At 32.0% G+C, this 20,860-nt stretch overlaps 1 pseudogene; it reads left to right on the top strand.

Moving 5' to 3' along the window:
• LOC139849860 (uncharacterized) overlaps nucleotides 1–20,860 on the top strand; it is a 197,477-nt pseudogene that overhangs the window by 74,223 nt on the left and 102,394 nt on the right.

Here is a 20,860-nt window from a genome sequence, read left to right as displayed (position 1 = left end):
TTGTTTGGCGCATTTCACGCGAAATGTTTGACTAGCTATCGACCTCCGATTCACATGAAACTTGTTTTAATATACTTGTATATGAATAATTAGCATAGAAAAATAGTCCGGGGCCCGACCCGAACATGTTGACTTTTTCGTTGACTTTGACCAAGTTTGACTTTTAGTCAAACTTAACCAAACTTTTATACAATCATTCTAACATGCTTTTATACTTGTTTCTTGTATGAAACTTGACAACGTGATTCACATGCTATACTTAATCGAGTCGTAACGAGCCATAGGACTAATTGAACACATTTCACCCGACCTTGTATCGTAACCGGTTAATTGATATAACTTACTTGTTTAGGTCAAGGCTAAGCAACTTTCATGCACACGTTTACTTGTTGAAGTACCTTTATACTCGTGCACTCGAGGTGAGATCATAGTCCCACTTTTACTCTTTTAAACTTACTTTTGGGATGAGAAAACATAAACGATTCTTTTGAACTAAGTGAACACAAGAACGGGAAAACAAACATTCTACATACGAGTTTAGAACGAAAATCCTCAATCCGATTATCATTAGTTACATCAGATGGTGTAAGCGAGAACTTATGTTATATGGCCATATGGGTTGACAACCCTCATTCTTGACGGTTCGCTACCGTCTACGGATGAAATATATTTTCGGGAACAGTGTTGTTCTAGCACTAATTGATGGCGTATTCAACGGACGGAATGTTAAGCTTTGATAATTGGGTGCTCGTGAATATTAACTTTTAGAATGTACTACTATTATTTCAACTTTGCAAATCTTGTGGTTCGACTTACTTTACTTTTACTCACTTACTCAAACCTATGATTTCACCAACGTTTTTGCGTTGACAGATTCTTCTATGTTTTCTCAGGTTTTCACATGGCTATTTGTTACACGCTTCCGCACTCTTTGATTACTTGATTGGAGTCTACCATGCATGCATACGCTAGGGATAGCATTTTTGGATTCAAACTTTTGTCTACTTACTTACGCTATTTATAGCAACTGTGGTTTCAAACTAATTATGTCGCAAGTTATTTCATTCATACTTTATAACTTTGTAAACTTAAACTTATTGTCGATCCGTTTGTTAAACTAAACTTTGTACCTTTCAAATGAACGCGACATAATTTTGGTCAAACGAGTCTCATATAGGGACTACGGCCACGCAACGGGACCTAAGTTAACGACGCCGTCAATAACGGTTTTGGTCGGGTCGTTACAGTACAATGGGGAGGCACCATGCAAATTAGCTTGATAAGACTAATGAATCAGATCCCCAGAAAGGATAATCTCCTTAAAGATTAAAAATCAGCTTTTAAGACTGATATTACTCAATCCTTGAGATTGACCTTAAAGATTGAGAATTCAAACTCATGGAATTCAATGATATCTAAACTCGAGCTTGAACGAGAAAATATTTTGATCAAAAATACAAACCGATTTGTTTTCTGAAAATCCATTTTCAATGCGTTCATTACCATTGAACGTAAAATCCTAGGAATTCACCTGGAATTCATTAGGTCACCTGAACAAAATCGGGTGTCAACCGTAAGAACGGTGGTTGCATAGCATGGTCGGAGACAGGACCTTGTGCCAGACTGAAAAATCATAGGATAATCTTTACTATTGCTCCTACCAAGGATAGTTCTAGCATCCGACACGTTAAAAGACCATAATCATCTGCATGTCACGGGACATTGCCTTAACAGTTTCTTGTTCATCGCTTTCCTTTACAACCGGACGGTAGTTTGCCGAAAGGTAATATACGGAACAAGTAAACTGGATGTGTGCTTTCCGATACCAGGATAGCAGTGGATTACACGAACCTAAATGTTTTTAGCCAAAATATTGATCCACAAATATATTTTGCAACACCAATGGTGGATCAAATCAGAAAACTTATCTAGGGTAAAAGCTAGATTGAATTTTCAAAAGATCAAATGTTTTCATAAAGATCCTATTTCCTAAAGGATCTAAATTTTTATAGTCATGTGGGACTGTAAACCACCTTTCAAATGTGCACTTTGCTTTGGAAACCGAAAGTAAATCGGCTATTTGATTGAAAGTGTCGTTGACCTAAACCCAAGGCAACTGTGGATGACACACCCACCTTTAACCATGGTTCTATTGTTAATATCATTGTTTATACCGCTCTATCAAAATCACTGATGTACAAAGTGTGAAGAATAAAGAAGTGATTCGTGTGATGTATTATATTATTTCAAGACTGTATTGCTTGAGGACAAGTGATGATGTAGCGTGAGGGTACGAAATAGTATTATTTTTAATACAAAATACTACAAAATATGACACAAGTTTTATTAATTTACGGATGGGATATACCTAAACCTTGCTACAACACTATAGGCAGTGTACCTAATCGTAGAGTAGTGTAGTTTTTAGTAAGTCCGGTTCGTTCCACAGGGAGCTGGTGAAGTTAACGCTATATTATTAAGTTTATTTGTAAAAATATATATATAAATAAGTAGTAGTATTATTATAAAATGGAGGTTTTACCGTTTAATGACCGGTTTGTCTATTTTAAGCGTAAAAATAAATGACAAAAATTAAAGTGCGTAAAATAAATTGCGATAAATAAAATGACATAAAATAAAATTGCGAGTAATAAAATGACAGTAAATAAAGATACGATGAGAAATATAATAAAAGAATTATGCTTATTTAAACTTCCGTAATCATGATGGTTGACGTGTTGATTTTAATTTATTACCATGGGTTAATTGTCCTTTGTCCTGGTTTATTTGATACGTCTATCTGGTTTTTGTCCATAATAGTCCATCGGTCATAAATATAAAGTGCGAGTATCCTCGTCAAATTACCCTTATACCCGAAGTCAAATATTCCAACTAATTAAGGATTTAAACTGTGACGCAGTTATCACTTCTGTCAATAATTACACCAGTTATCACTGTATGTAATCCACCCCTGTTTTAATTAGTTTATGAATATTAATTCATCCACTTGATCAGAATGAATAATCAATTACCCAACCCAATTGATTAATTAAATGATTATAACAGATTCCATATGAACGTCACTAAATAGGACAACCATAATCATTATTAATTATTAGGATAGTTAATTTGAAGATAGGTTCGACAGACTCCAATGAGTTGTCACTCAATTAGACAATACCCCCCATCTATTAATAGTCAATAATCCAATTTCCACAAGTGTCGGTCTTTTGCCCAAACCTTAATTATGGTCCAAAGTTCAATAACCCAATTTTAGTAATTAGCCCAACATCATGAGTACTTCATTTTAAATAAGCATAATAACGACTTAGCTACGAGACATTAATGTAAAAAGGTTGAACATAACTTACAATGATTAAAAATAGCGTAGCGTTACACGGACAGAATTTCGACTTACACACTCAAACGATCTCTATCATAAATCTTATTATTATCATAATTTAAAATTAAAATTAAGATTATTGTTATATCTGATTACATTAACATTATGATAGAGAATTATAAATATAGATATTGATATTTGATAGATAAAAAAAAATAAGAAAAAGATAGGAGAAGAAAAAAAAGATCGGAAAAAAAAGTTGTTCTCTATCGATCGTAATACATCGCTTATATAGCGAAATTAGAAATTGAATTTTCATTTACGACCCCTGAACTATGCTCAATTAACAACTTTTTATTATTTAATATTATTCTTATTATGATTTATTTAAATATTATATTTTATTCTTGTGCATAGTTGACTCGTAATTTTTACACCGTTGCGTCGAGCGTTGAGAGTTGGTTCATGTCCCGGTTCCGGATTTTCGAACGTCCTTGCGTACTATTTTATATCGTGTACTTTGCGTTTTGTAACTTGTACTCTTGTCATTTTTAGACGTTCTTCATCAATAATTTGAACCTTTTTGATTGTATCTTGTACTTTTGAGCTTTTTGGACGTTTTGGTCTTTCAAATCTTCGTTTTTGTCTTTAAATCTTCATTTTCGAGCGATTTGCGTCTTTCGTCTTCGCACTTATTTATTTAACTATTACAACTAAAAATAAGGAAATTACATTAAAAACTTTACATATTGGAACGATATTGCTACTAAATATATGTTCATTTGGAACACTATCAAATATCCCCACACTTGAGCGTTGCTTGTCCTCAAGCAATACAGAACTTGAAATAAAAACATACATGAATCACTTTTTTTATTCATCACATTTTGTACATCAGTGATTTTGATATAGCGGTATAAACAATGACAGTAATGATGGTTAAAGGTGGGTGTGTCATCCACAGTTGCCTTGGGTTTAGGTCAACGACACTTGCAATCAAATAGCCGATTTACTTTCGGTTTCCAAAGCAAAGTGCAGATTTGAAAGGCGGTTTACAGTCCCACATGACTATAAAAATTTAGATCCTTTAGGAAATAGGATCTTTATGAAAACATTTGATCTTTTGAAAATTCAATCTAGCTTTTACCCTAGATAAGTTTTCTGATTTGATCCACCATTGGTGTTGCAAAATATATTTGTGGATCAATATTTTGGCTAAAAACATTTAGGTTCGTGTAATCCACTGCTATCCCGGTATCGGAAAGCACACATCCAGTTTACTTGTTCCGTATATTACCTTTTGGCAAACTACCGTCCGGTTGTAAAGGAAAGCGATGAACAAGAAACTGTTAAGGCAATGTCTAATGACATGCTTTTGGTTATGGTCTTTTAACGTGTCGGATGCTAGAACTATCCTTGGTAGGAGCGATAGTAAAGATCATCCTATGATTTTTCTGTCTGGCACAAGGTCCTGTCTCTGACCATGCTATGCAACCACCGTTCTTACGGTTGACACCCGATTTGGTTCAGGTGACCTAATGAATTCCAGGTGAATTCCTAGGATTTTACGTTCAATGGTAATGAACGCATTGAAAATGGATTTTCAGAAAACAAATCGGTTTGCAATTTTGATCAAAATATTTTCTCGTTCAAGCTCGAGTTTAGATATCATTGAATTCCATGAGTTTGAATTCTCAATCTTTAAGGTCAATCTCTAGGATTGAGTAATATCAGTCTTAAAAGCTGATTTTTAATCTTTAAGGAGATTATCCTTTCTGGGGATCTGATTCATTAGTCTTATCAAGCTAATTTGCACGGTGCCCCCCCATTATACGAGATAAATCCTTCTCATGGTTAGGATAAATCTGACCACTTGGCAACCCTGTTTGATGCTGAGGTCCGTGGATTTCCTGCTGATTTTAGAGATGACTTTTCTAGATTTTTCGTCAACCTACAGCTGGTCTGGACGATAACTTCATGACTTAAATCAAGAAGCGCGTGTCTTTTTCGGAAGACTTTACTTCCTTCAAATGATGGAATTGATTCATCGTGTAGATCCATCTTTCTTTCAAATGTATTACAGTAAACTGGGTAAAACTGATTAGTATCGTCCAAAGCAAAAGTACCTGCAATAATCTTGTACAAAAATATGTGATATTTGTTTTAAATTGAATAACTTGGTACATTCTTCCCACACTTAGTTTCTTTCTTTGCCTTTTTATTTTCTTTTATTTCATTTTAAATGAATTCAAGCATTTTAGGGTGTTTCTCAATTTATGTCCTTTCCGAGGTAACGATAATTTCGGTATTATCACCTAGTTTTCACCGTTCATAAATATGTATAAACATGATTTTAAATTCATTTAGTTGAAAATTTTTCAAATTTTCACAAAATTTGGCAAATAAACTAAGTGCAAACCCGAGAGAATTTATAACCCTTCCCCACACTTGAGATCATGCAATGCCCTCATTTGCATGAAATCAGACTATAATTATAAATTCATGAGGGTGATTAGTGTAGAAAAGTGATTAAAAATACCGAGTTTGCAAACATATTGTTATTTCACATTTGATATTTTGCTTCTTGTCGTCAAAATCAGTAGCTATTGCTGAACTTAATGTTAGTCTTTGAAAGTGCTTTGTTCTACCCTGTTTTGTACATAATATAAAATACAAACATATATATACATATTTTTGAAGTTGGGTATATTACCCCACGTTCAAAAATTTATAAAGTCTAATATCTTTTTGGCATACTTTAGATCAATAAAATTAAAAATAATGATAACAAAATTTGCCGTCCCACCCTCGGGTAAAGCAATTTCGGCTTAATGACCTAGTCTTCAACTCACGACGAATTTTAGAAATCATTTTTTTCAACTTAATGAATTAAAGTAAATTTTGTTTTTTTTTTAAATCACAATAAAACATAAATTAAAATGCATATTAATTTCAAATAAAACCTAAAAAAAATAAAAATTCAGAATGGAGGGAGAAAACTAGTTCTTTAGTGTCTGCTAGTGGAAAAGACCACTCGGATTCCATTCTCAGAACTACATGAGAACAGAACAACTAACTCTAGATAGCATTTTCTTTTTAGAACACTTGAATCTCCCCACACTTAGGTAGCTGTGGTGTCAAAATTGTGATTAACTTCATCGTCAATTTCTCTTGGTCCATAATCAACTTGCATATCCGTGACTTTTTCTTTAAGCCATTGGTCGGATTCCTGTGTAATATCCACAATTTCAACTAGTTTCTCCTTTTCTTTAGGTGATAGATTGGATACTAACCGGTTACATAACTTAAAGTTCCCCTTGGTTTTAGCATCGCGAATCCGTTTAATAAGTTTCTTCATTGAACTATTAATAACGGGATCATTTAATTTCGTATCAACAACGGGGTTCTTTGTTATCATGTCATCATTAGGTGTTACTTCATTTTCCCCACACTTAGGCGTTTCATTATTGCTAAGTATTACCGTTGGAGTTGGTAAAACCACATGGTTCTTACCAATTGTTTTTACTGGTTCAACGGTTTTGGCTGGTGGAGATTTAGACTTTCGAATCATAAAGGTGATCGATTTGTCACCACTTTTAAGTGTCATTCTTCCATTTCCTACATCAAATAACGCCTTGGTGGACGCTAAGAATGGCCGACCTAAAATTAGAGGAATGTTTGGGTCCTCTTCTATGTCAATGACAATAAATTCGACTAGAAAGGTTAAATTGCCTACTTGAACGGGTAGGTTGTCAGCAATTCCAACTGGGTGCTTAATGGTTTGATCAAAGAGTCGAACACTCATATCCGTTGGACTTAACTTACCTACACCTAATCTCTTATATAAGGAAAGAGGCATAACACTTACACTTGCACCTAAATCTGCTAGTGCATCATACATGACACAATCACTAAGTAGACAAGGAACAATAAATTCACCCGGATCACCTACCCTAGGTGGAGGTTTTGGTGGAACTGTATTCACCGGGTTTACTTCTACGGCTTTTGTTTCTTGTACTTTCTTATTCTTTTTCTTCTTCTTCTTTCCAGAAGTATCACAATCTTTATTTCTTATTACTTGCTCATACTCAACTCCTTTTCTTGGAAACGGGATGGGTGGTTTGTATGGTGTCACCACTGGCTTTACATACTCGGGTGGTGGTGGTGATGTAACTTCTTCATTGTTACTCACATCTAAAACCTTCCCATCTTCTGGAACTGGTTTTTCAGAATTTGTTGAAACCATATTAACATTCTCATTCCGAGGATTTACTTCAGTATTACTCGGTAGCTTTCCTTGTTCCCTCTCACTCATCATGCTAGCAAGAGTACCTACGTGTTTTTCAAGATTCAAAATGGAAGCTTGTTGAGTTCTTAATGACTGATCAAACCTCTCGTTCGTTTGGGTTTGAGTTTCAATAAATTGTGTTTGAGATTCAACTAGCTTGAATACCACGTCTTCCATATTTGACTTTTTCTCTTCAGTTTGTTGTTGTGGTTTATATAAGCCAGGTCTTTGTTGATTGAAAGTGTTGTTTTGAGTTGGTTGGTTATTCGGACCTTGTTGGTTATACCAGTTATTTTCGGGTCCTTTTGGATTGTAAAGAATGTTTTGATTTCGATTTAAGTTTAGCCTTGGCGGTTGATAATTATTTCCCGGCCTTTGGTTCATATAGAAAACATTCTCTCGTTGTTCCAATGTTGGTTCAATGTGACAATCTTTCAATAAGTGTGGTCCACCGCATAGCTCACAACTGATTCGTATTGCGTGAATATCTTTATTCATCTTTTCCATTCGTCTTTCGAAAGCATCTATTTTTGCGGAAACGGAATCAAAATCATGGCTAGAATCGGCTCTAGCCACTTTAGATGATCGAAAGATATCTTTTTCTTGATGCCACTCATGTGAGTGGGAGGCTGTGCTATCAATGATCTTGTAAGCTTCAGTTGCGGTTTTCTTCATAATGGATCCACCAGCTGTTATGTCGATGTCTTTTCGTGTGGCGATGTCTACGCCTTTATAGAAGATTTGTACTATTTGAAAAGTATCTAATCCGTGTTGAGGACATCCTCTCAACATCCTTCCGAATCTTGTCCACGCCTCATATAATGTTTCATTTGGATTTTGCGCGAACGTAACAATTTCTCCTTGAAGTCTCACGGCTTTGGATGCCGGAAAGAATCGTTTAAGAAATTTTTCAACTAAAACATCCCATGTGTCAATCGCCCCTTCAGGTAACGATTCTAACCAATCTTTGGCTTCTCCCTTTAAAGTCCAGGGAAACAACATGAGATAGATCTGCTCATCTTCCACTTCTCGGATTTTGAATAGTGTACAAATTCTTTTAAACGTACGAAGGTGTTCGTTAGGATCTTCATTCGGTGCACCACTGAATTGGCATTGGTTAGTTACCATGTGTAGGATTTGTCCTTTGATTTCATAATCTGGCGCATTAACTTCTGGTTTAATAATGGCATGACCTTGGCCCGTGCGTGTGGCTCTCATTCGATCTTCCATACTTAGAGGTTCTAGATTTTCCATGATAGGAAGTGTTGTATCCGAATCACTAGAGGATTCTGATTTAATGGTTTGTGGCTCAGGAGGAATAATTAGTGGTTCAGGATCTTGGAATTGTCCTTGAATATGCTCCGGGTTCTTAATTGTGAAGTCGGGTTCAAAAAATGGATTATCGGAAATTTGAACTAAAGTACTTGGTCTACTGGATGACGATTCTAAAGAGAAATCAACGGCGGTTATATTTGTTAAATGTCTTGATCTAGTTACAGGTGGTGAACGTACAAAAGGTGGTGAACGTCTTGCTCGGTGCATTCACTGAATATCCTATTAGTTTTTAAAAGGAAAGAAAAATTATAATAAGTTATCCAATCAATAGACTTTTCTGATTTTGCCCACGTTTCGAATAGCCAAAAGATGCAGCAGAGGGGCAGGATTCGTTTGGTCTCAATATAATTGAGGACTGTTTGGCTCCAATAACCCGGTCCACGTACAAATCCAACTATTACTACGAACCAGAAAATTTTGATGTCTATCAATTTAACAACTTAAAATAAATTTTCGTAATTTTAAGAAATTTAGAGAAGAAGTAGAAAAAATTCTAAGTCCTAAAAACTAGAATGGCGAGAAATAAGAGAGAAATAGATTGCGCGTCGAAAAATGTCGAAAAATAAAAAATGGTTGAAAAATAAAAGGTGACGGAAAAATAAAAGAAACTTATCAAAACTTAAAAATACTTAACTAATTTAACCTTATTACTACAACTAACTTAAAATTATAATCGCAAATTGAAATTACTAATTGGAATGATAATTGATACATAGTAAAAGGTCTAAAAATATTAAAGCTTACAGGAAAAGACTAAATCCCAAATGGAAATAACTTAAAAAGAAACTAAAACTTAAAAAGGCGTCGCAAAATTCTAAAGCACCTAAATCTTAGTCTAAAGAAAAAAGCACTTAAGGAATTCTACGGCAAAGCCTAAAAATCTAGGAGTAAAAATAACTATAGCAAAAACTAAGTTTAAAATTAAATATGAGCTAAAAATACAAAAGTTACGCTACAACGATTAAAAAGGTACAAAATATAAAAATATACAAAAAGTTGTAAAAAGTACAATTTTTATAAAAATATTATTTTATATTATTTATTTAATAAAACTATTAATTTTACAATTTAATAAAAACTTATTTAAACTAAATACATAAATAAAAATAAAACTTAAAACTAATAATAATAATAATAATAATTAGGTTTTAATAATAATAATAATTAAAAATAACCCGTGATTAGGGTTTTTGTCCGTGTGTCAGAAGGCCTCCGCGAGTCGCGGCAAATAAAGAGGAAAACTCCGCGAGTCGCGGGGTTCAGGAATTCAGTTGACAGCTTTTGTTTTTACGCGTTTTTCTTTTTTTTTTTTTTTTTTTTTTTTTTTTTTTTTTTTCTATTTTTCTGTTTTTTAATTAAATAAAAGATATTAAAATTAAAACTTATATTTTTATAAACTAAAATAAAAATAAAGAAACTTTTAAAACTTAACTATTTAACAAAGTCTTAAAAATACATATATATTTTTTTTTTTTTCTTTTTTATATTTTTTTTTTTTTTTTTTTTCGTTTTTTTTTTTTTTTTTTTTAAAAAAAAAACGATTTTTTTTTTTTTTTTTTTTTTTTTTACAAATTTTTTTTTTTTTTTTTTTTTTTAAAACGCTTTTTTTTTCTTTTAAAAAAAACGATTTTTTTTTTTTTTTTTTTTTTTTTTTTTCGCTTTTTTTTTTTTTTTTTTTTTTTTTTTTTTTTTTAAAAAACGATTTTTTTTTTTTTTTTTTAAAAACGATTTTTTTTTTACAAATTAATAATTTTTTTATAATTATAATTTTTTTTAAAACTTTTTTTTTTTTTTTTTTTTTAATTCATTTACTATTCATGAATAGTAAATGAAAATAAATTAATTAATTTACTATTCACATGAAAGCGACATGATAGCAATTATTAATTATAAGTTACATAATATACCCCTGAAGTATTTAATAAATACGACTTTTTTTTTTTAAAATTTACGTAAATGATTCTTAAATATTTTTATATTATTATATTCTATTTCAATATTATTATATTATTATATTCTATTTCAATATTATTATATTATTATATTTTATTTCGATATTATTATAATTAAAAATATAGCGTTTTAGCGCTCCCCGGCAGCGGCGCCAAAAACTTGATGATGTAGCGTGAGGGTACGAAATAGTATTATTTTTAATACAAAATACTACAAAATATGACACAAGTTTTATTAATTTACGGATGGGATATACCTAAACCTTGCTACAACACTATAGGCAGTGTACCTAATCGTAGAGTAGTGTAGTTTTTAGTAAGTCCGGTTCGTTCCACAGGGAGCTGGTGAAGTTAACGCTATATTATTAAGTTTATTTGTAAAAATATATATATAAATAAGTAGTAGTATTATTATAAAATGGAGGTTTTACCGTTTAATGACCGGTTTGTCTATTTTAAGCGTAAAAATAAATGACAAAAATTAAAGTGCGTAAAATAAATTGCGATAAATAAAATGACATAAAATAAAATTGCGAGTAATAAAATGACAGTAAATAAAGATACGATGAGAAATATAATAAAAGAATTATGCTTATTTAAACTTCCGTAATCATGATGGTTGACGTGTTGATTTTAATTTATTACCATGGGTTAATTGTCCTTTGTCCTGGTTTATTTGATACGTCTATCTGGTTTTTGTCCATAATAGTCCATCGGTCATAAATATAAAGTGCGAGTATCCTCGTCAAATTACCCTTATACCCGAAGTCAAATATTCCAACTAATTAAGGATTTAAACTGTGACGCAGTTATCACTTCTGTCAATAATTACACCAGTTATCACTGTATGTAATCCACCCCTGTTTTAATTAGTTTATGAATATTAATTCATCCACTTGATCAGAATGAATAATCAATTACCCAACCCAATTGATTAATTAAATGATTATAACAGATTCCATATGAACGTCACTAAATAGGACAACCATAATCATTATTAATTATTAGGATAGTTAATTTGAAGATAGGTTCGACAGACTCCAATGAGTTGTCACTCAATTAGACAATACCCCCCATCTATTAATAGTCAATAATCCAATTTCCACAAGTGTCGGTCTTTTGCCCAAACCTTAATTATGGTCCAAAGTTCAATAACCCAATTTTAGTAATTAGCCCAACATCATGAGTACTTCATTTTAAATAAGCATAATAACGACTTAGCTACGAGACATTAATGTAAAAAGGTTGAACATAACTTACAATGATTAAAAATAGCGTAGCGTTACACGGACAGAATTTCGACTTACACACTCAAACGATCTCTATCATAAATCTTATTATTATCATAATTTAAAATTAAAATTAAGATTATTGTTATATCTGATTACATTAACATTATGATAGAGAATTATAAATATAGATATTGATATTTGATAGATAAAAAAAATAAGAAAAAGATAGGAGAAGAAAAAAAAGATCGGAAAAAAAAGTTGTTCTCTATCGATCGTAATACATCGCTTATATAGCGAAATTAGAAATTGAATTTTCATTTACGACCCCTGAACTATGCTCAATTAACAACTTTTTATTATTTAATATTATTCTTATTATGATTTATTTAAATATTATATTTTATTCTTGTGCATAGTTGACTCGTAATTTTTACACCGTTGCGTCGAGCGTTGAGAGTTGGTTCATGTCCCGGTTCCGGATTTTCGAACGTCCTTGCGTACTATTTTATATCGTGTACTTTGCGTTTTGTAACTTGTACTCTTGTCATTTTTAGACGTTCTTCATCAATAATTTGAACCTTTTTGATTGTATCTTGTACTTTTGAGCTTTTTGGACGTTTTGGTCTTTCAAATCTTCGTTTTTGTCTTTAAATCTTCATTTTCGAGCGATTTGCGTCTTTCGTCTTCGCACTTATTTATTTAACTATTACAACTAAAAATAAGGAAATTACATTAAAAACTTTACATATTGGAACGATATTGCTACTAAATATATGTTCATTTGGAACACTATCAACAAGCAACGCTCAAGTGTGGGGATATTGATAAGGCTAAAAAGGAACATATATTTCATAGCAAAATCCCCCAAGAAAGACAAGATTTTAGTTGCAATTGTTCCATTTTCAAGTAATATTCGTTTATTTTAAATAAGTGCGAAGACAAAAGGCGAAAACGACGATTTGAAGACAAAAAGGTCCAAAAAGCTAAAAAGTACAATATACAATTAAAAAGGTTCAAATTATTGATGAAGAACGTCTAAAAATGACAAGCGTACAAGTTACAAAACGCAAAGTACAAGATATTAAATTGTACGCAAGGACGTTCGAAAATCCGGAACCGGGACATGAACCAACTCTCAACGCTCGACGCAACGGTGTAAAAATTATGAGTCAACTATGCACAAGAATAAAATATAATATTTTAATAATTCATAATAAGAATAATATTAAATAATAAAAAGTTGTTAATTGAGCATAGTTCAGGGGTCGTAAATGAAAATTCAATTTCTAATTTCGCCTATAAAAGTCTATGTAACGATCAATTGAAATATAACTTTTTCTATCCTTTTTTATCTATATATCGATCAAATATCTATATCTAATATCTAATATCTATATTTATAATTCTCTATCATAATGTTAATGTAATCAGATATAACAATAATCTTAATTTTTATTTTAAATTATGATAATAATAAGATTTATGATAGAGATCGTTTGAGTGTGTAAGTCGAAATTCTGTCCGTGCAACGCTACGCGATTAATCACCACTGCAAGCTATGTTCAACCTTTTTATATTAATGTCTCGTAGCTAAGTTATTATTATGCTTATTTAAAACGAAGTAATCATGATGTTGGGCTAATTACTAAAATTGGGTAATTGGGCTTTGTACCATAATTGGGGTTTGGACAAAAGAACGACACTTGTGGAAATTAGACTATGGGCTATTAATGGGCTTTATATTTGTTTAACTAAATGAAAGTTTGTTAATGTTAATATAAAGATTTACAATTGGGCGTCCCTATAAATTACCATATACACTCGATCGGACACGATGGGCGGGGTATTTATATGTACGAATAATCGTTCATTTAACCGGATACGGGAATGGATTAATAGCCACTAGAATAATTAAAACAGGGGTGAAATTACATTCAAGGGTAATTGGTGTAATTGTTAACAAAGTAGTAAAACCTTGGTTTACACGCAGTCGATAACCTGGTGTATTCATTAAACAAAGTATTAAAACCTTGTTACAATTCGAATCCCCAATTAGTTGGAATATTTAACTTCGGGTATAAGAATAATTTGATGAGGACACTCGCACTTTATATTTATGACTGATGGACTGTTATGGACAAAAATCAGACGGACATATTAAATAATCCAGGACAAAGGACAATTAACCCATGGGCATAAAACTAAAATCAACACGTCAAACATCATGATTACGGAAGTTTAAATAAGCATAATTCTTTTATTTCATATTTAATTTCCTTTATTTTATATTTAATTGCACTTCTAATTATCGCACTTTTATTTATTGTTATTTAATCGCACTTTTAATTATCGTACTTTTTAATTATCGCAATTTTATTTTATCGCATTTTTATTATTCGCAATTTCATTATCGTTATTTACTTTACGCTTTAATTTAAGTCTTGTATTTATTTTATATTTTACATTAGGTTTTAACTGCGACTAAAATCTTAAAATCGACAAACCGGTCATTAAACGGTAAAAACCCCCCTTTATAATAATAATATTACTTTTATATATATTTGTATTTTTAATAAAAGTAAACTAATATAGCGTTGAGCTTTGTTTAAAGATTTCCCTGTGGAACGAACCGGACTTACTAAAAACTACACTACTGTACGATTAGGTACACTGCCTATAAGTGTTGTAGCAAGGTTTAGGTATATCCCATCCGTAAATTAATAAAACTTGTGTCATATTTTGTAGTATTTTGTATTAAAAATAATACTATTTCGTACCCTCACGCTACATCATCAAGTTGGGCATAAAACTAAAATCAACACGTCAAACATCATGATTACGGAAGTTTAAATAAGCATAATTCTTTTATTTCATATTTAATTTCCTTTATTTTATATTTAATTGCACTTCTAATTATCGCACTTTTATTTATTGTTATTTAATCGCACTTTTAATTATCGTACTTTTTAATTATCGCAATTTTATTTTATCGCATTTTTATTATTCGCAATTTCATTATCGTTATTTACTTTACGCTTTAATTTAAGTCTTGTATTTATTTTATATTTTACATTAGGTTTTAACTGCGACTAAAATCTTAAAATTGACAAACCGGTCATTAAACGGTAAAAACCCCCCTTTATAATAATAATATTACTTATATATATATTTGTATTTTTAATAAAAGTAAACTAATATAGCGTTGAGCTTTGTTTAAAGATTTCCCTGTGGAACGAACCGGACTTACTAAAAACTACACTACTGTACGATTAGGTACACTGCCTATAAGTGTTGTAGCAAGGTTTAAGTATATCCATTCTATAAATAAATAAATATCTTGTGTAAAATTGTATCGTATTTAATAGTATTTCCTGCTAAAATTAATAACTATTTTATATACACCTCGTACGACATCAAGTATTTTTGGCGCCGCTGCCGGGGAATATCTTAAAAGCCGGAAGCGCAACGCTAATATAAAAAAAAAAAGATTTTTTGTTTACTTTTATTAAAATTCGCTTTTGTAAAAATACGTTTTAATTATTCAAAAATATAAAAAGAAAAACAAAAATATATGTATTTTTAAGATTTTGTTAAATATTTAAGTTTTATAAGTTTCTTTATTTTTATTTTAGTTTATAAAAATATAAGTTTAATTTTAATATCTTTTATTTATATAAAAATTAAAAACAGAAAATAAAATAAATAAATAAATAAATAAAGAAAAAGGCGTTGAAGATAAAACCTGTCAGCTGAAATTCTGAACCCCGCGACTCGCGGGGTTTTCTTTATAAATTACCGCAACTCGCGGAGGCTACCTGACACACGGACAAAAACCCTAAACCAGCATTAATTACGAATTATTATTAATTATTAATAATATAAACCCTAATTATTATTATTATTATTATTATTAGTTTTATTTTAAGATTTACTTTTTATTTAATTTGTTTTATTTTGTTTAAATTAGTTTTAATTAATTTGTAAAATTAGTAGTTTTATTAAATAAATAATATAAAAATAATATTTTTATAAAAATTGTAATTTTTACAATTTTTTGTATATTTTTATATTTTGTCCCTTTTTAATCGTTGTAGCGTAATATTTGTATTTTTTAGCTCATATTTAATTTTAAACTTAGTTTTTGCTATAGTTATTTTTACTCCTAGATTTTTAGGCTTTGCCGTAGAATTCCTTAAGTGCTTTTTCTTTAGACTAAGATTTAGGTGCTTTAGAATTTTGCGACGCCTTTTTAAGTTTTAGTTTCTTTTTAAGTTATTTCCATTTGGGATTTAGTTTCTCCTGTAAGCTTTAATATTTTTAGACCTTTTACTATGTACCAATTGTCATTCCAATTAGTAATCTCAATTTGCGATCATAATTTTAAGTTAGTTGTAGTAATAAGGTTAGGTTAGTTAAGTATTTTTAAGTTTTTATAAGTTTCTTTTATTTTTCCGTCACCTTTTATTTTTCAACCATTTTTTTTTCTATTTCGACCTTTTGCGACGAACTCTTTTTCTCTCTTATTTCTCGCTATTCTAGTTTTAGGACTTAGAATTTTTTCTACTTCTTATCTAAATTTCTTAAAATTACGAAAATTTATTTTGAGTGGTTAAATTGATAGACATCAAAATTTTCTGGTTCGTAGTAATAGTTGGATTTGTACGTGGACCGGGTTATTGGAGCCAAACAGTCCTCAATTATATTGAGACCAAACGAATCCTGCCCCTCTGCTGCATCTTTTGGCTATTCGAAACGTGGGCAAAATCAGAAAAGTCTATTGATTGGATAACTTATTATAATTTTTCTTTCCTTTTAAAAACTAATAGGATATTCAGTGAATGCACCGAGCAAGACGTTCACCACCTTTTGTACGTTCACCACCTGTAACTAGATCAAGACATTTAGCAAATATAACCGCCGTTGATTTTTCTTTAGAATCGTCATCCAGTCAACCAAGTACTTCAGTTCAAATTTCCGATAATCCATTTTTTGAACCCGACCTCACAATTGAGAATCCGGAGAATATTCAGGAACGGTTCGTAGATCCTGAACCACTAAACTTTCCTCCGGAACCACCAATCATTCAAACAAAGATTGTTAAGGAACGAACCATTAAATCAGAATCATCTAGTGATACCGATTCAACAAATTCAATTATGGAGAATCTGGAACCTTTAAGTATGGAAGACCGAATGAGAGCTAAACGCACTGGCCAAGGTCACGCAATTACTCATCCAGACATTAATGCGCCAGATTATGAAATCAAAGGACAAATTTTACACATGGTGACTAATCAATGCCAATTTAGTGGTGCGCCGAAGGAAGATCCAAATGAACATCTACGTACCTTTAATAGGATCTGCACACTATTTAAAATCCGAGAAGTGGAGGATGAACAGATATATCTCATGTTATTTCCCTGGACTTTAAAGGGAGAAGCCAAAGATTGGTTGGAATCGTTACCTGAAGGGGCGATTGATACATGGGATGTTTTAATTGACAAATTTCTTAAACAATTCTTTCCTGCATCTAAAGCCGTAAGACTTCAAGCTGAAATTGTTACGTTTACACAGAAACCAAATGAAACTCTATATGAGGCGTGGACAAGATATGGAAAGTTATTAAGAGGATGTCCGCAACATGGTTTAGACACCTGTCAAATAGTACAAATATTCTACCGAGGATGCGACATCACTACAAGGAAAGACATAGATATAGCAGCTGGTGGTTCTATTATGAAGAAAACCGAAACTGATGCTTACAAAATTATTGATAACACTGCTTCCCACTCACATGAGTGGCACCAAGAAAAAGATATCGTTAGATCATCTAAAGCAGCTAGAGCCGATTCTAGCCATGACTTAGATTCCATTTCCGCAAAGATAGATGCTGTGGAGAGACGAATGGAAAAGATGACTAAAGATATTCACTCAATACGAATTAGTTGTGAGCAGTGTGGAGGACCACATTTGACAAAAGATTGTCTCAGTATTGAATTAACAATGGAACAAAGAGAGAATATTTCATACATAAACCAAAGGCCTGGAAATAATTATCAGAATAATTATCAACCGCCAAGACCAATTTACAATCAAAACCAGAATTATAACCGAAATATTCCATACAACAACCAACAAGGTCCTAGCAATCAACAAGTATCCAATAATACTTACAATCAGCAAAGACCTAATTTTCAAAACAAACCACCACAACAAACCGATGATAAAAAGCCAAATTTAGAAGATATGATGACGAAGCTAGTTGAAACTCAAACGCAGTTTTTCACATCTCAGAAACAAACCAATGAACAAAATGCTCAAGCATTTAGAAATCAACAAGCTTCTATTCAAAATCTGGAATAAGAAGTAAGTAACCTAGCAAGGTTAATAGGTGAAAGAAAACCGGGAAGTCTACCTAGTGATACAAATGCTAACCCCCGGAATGAAACAGCTAAAGCCATTACCACAAGAAGTGGTACAACACTTAAACCACCTGAAATACCTGTAACTTCTGATGAAACTATTCCTACTCCACAAGAACCACAACCTGATCAAGATAAGGAAAAAGAACCGGTAGTTGAGAAGGTTAATGAAAATAACACAGTTAAGGATAAACCTTATGTTAAACCATACCAACCACCACTTCCTTACCCGAGTAAAATGAAGAAAGAAAAACTTGAAGCCGAGCAATCCAAATTTTTGGATATGTTTAAACAGATAAATGTAAATCTTCCTTTCATTGATGTGATTTCAGGAATGCCTAGATATGCTAAATTCTTGAAAGATCTAATCTCAAATAGAAAGAAAATGGAAGAACTCTCGGCTGTTACTATGAATGCTAATTGTTCAGCAGTGCTGTTGAATAAGATACCAGAAAAACTATCTGATCCAGGAAGTTTCACAATTCCATGTTTTCTGGGTAGTCTTAGTTCAATAGAAGCATTGGCAGACTTAGGTGCTAGTATAAATTTAATGCCGTATTCACTATACGCTAAACTAGACCTTGGAGAATTGAAACCAACCAGAATAAGCATACAACTAGCCAATAGATCAATAAAATATCCTAGAGGGATAATGGAGAACATGCTAGTTAAAGTTGGTACTTTAGTATTTCCAGTAGATTTTGTTGTTTTGGACATGGAAGAAGATTCTCAAGTTCCTCTCATATTAGGAAGACCATTCTTAAACACGGCTAAAGCAATGATAGACGTGTTCGGTAAGAAACTGACCCTAAGTATAGAGGATGAGAGTGTTACCTTTTCAGTTGATAGAGCAATGCAACAACCACAATCTGCAGATGATACATGTTATTATATTCAAACTATAGATGCACATGCAGAATTATTAGAAGAATTTCCAGAATTACAAGGAACAGGAGAATGTTCTTTAGGAGAAGGTAATGAACCAATTGATGAAGCTGAAATGTTAGCTACACTTATAGCTAATGGATATGAACCAACAACAGAAGAAATTCAAATGCTAAAAGAAGAAGACAGATATCGATATAAATCATCGATAGAAGAACCTCCGAAATTAGAGTTAAAGCCACTTCCAAATCATTTGGAATACGCTTATTTACATGGTGAATCTGAATTACCTGTAATAATATCGTCTTCTCTTACTGAAAATGAGAAATCACAACTCATTTCTGTGTTGAAAGCTCATAAACCAGCCATTGCATGGAAGATTCATGATATTAAAGGAATAAGTCCTTCGTATTGCACACATAAAATCCTTATGGAAGAAGGTCATAAAACGTATGTGCAACGCCAACGAAGACTAAATCCTAATATGCAAGATGTAGTTAAGAAAGAGATTATTAAACTGCTAGATGCAGGTTTGATATATCCAATCTCTGATAGTCCATGGGTAAGCCCAGTTCAATGCGTACCTAAGAAGGGTGGCATGACTGTCATTATAAATGAGAAAAATGAGCTTATTCCTACTAGGACTGTAACAGGATGGCGTGTATGTATTGATTATAGAAAATTAAATGACGCCACCAGAAAAGATCACTTTCCCTTACCTTTCATAGATCAAATGTTGGAAAGATTAGCCGGAAATAGTTACTATTGTTTTCTAGATGGATTTTCCGGATATTTTCAAATTCCAATAGCACCCGAAGATCAAGAGAAAACCACATTCACGTGCCCTTATGGTACTTTTGCTTACAAACGCATGCCATTTGGACTTTGTAACGCCCCTGCAACCTTTCAAAGGTGTATGATGGCGATTTTTCATGACATGATAGAAGAATGCATGGAAGTTTTCATGGATGACTTTTCAGTCTTCGGTGATACATTTAAATCATGTCTAGTTAATCTGGAACGAATGCTAATTAGATGCGAAAAATTGAATCTAGTTCTTAATTGGGAGAAATGCCATTTCATGGTTAAAGAAGGCATCGTTCTTGGACATAAAATTTTAAAAGAAGGAATTGAAGTGGATAGAGCTAAAGTAGATGTAATTGCTAAACTTCCACATCCCACCAATGTTAGAGGAGTTAGGAGTTTTCTAGGGCATGCCGGTTTTTACCGACGTTTCATAAAAGATTTTTCTAAAATTGCCACTCCTATGAATAAACTCCTAGAAAAGGATGCGTCATTCATCTTTTCAGATGAGTGTATCAAATCTTTTAATATTCTTAAAGAAAAACTCACTAATGCACCGATCATGATAACACCAAATTGGAATCTACCATTTGAACTAAT

The sequence above is a fragment of the Rutidosis leptorrhynchoides genome, chromosome 5, assembly GCF_046630445.1.
Source record: "Rutidosis leptorrhynchoides isolate AG116_Rl617_1_P2 chromosome 5, CSIRO_AGI_Rlap_v1, whole genome shotgun sequence".
NCBI lineage: Eukaryota > Viridiplantae > Streptophyta > Magnoliopsida > Asterales > Asteraceae > Rutidosis > Rutidosis leptorrhynchoides.
Note: the sequence above shows the minus strand (reverse complement) of the source record. Positions and strands in the feature narration are given on the sequence as shown.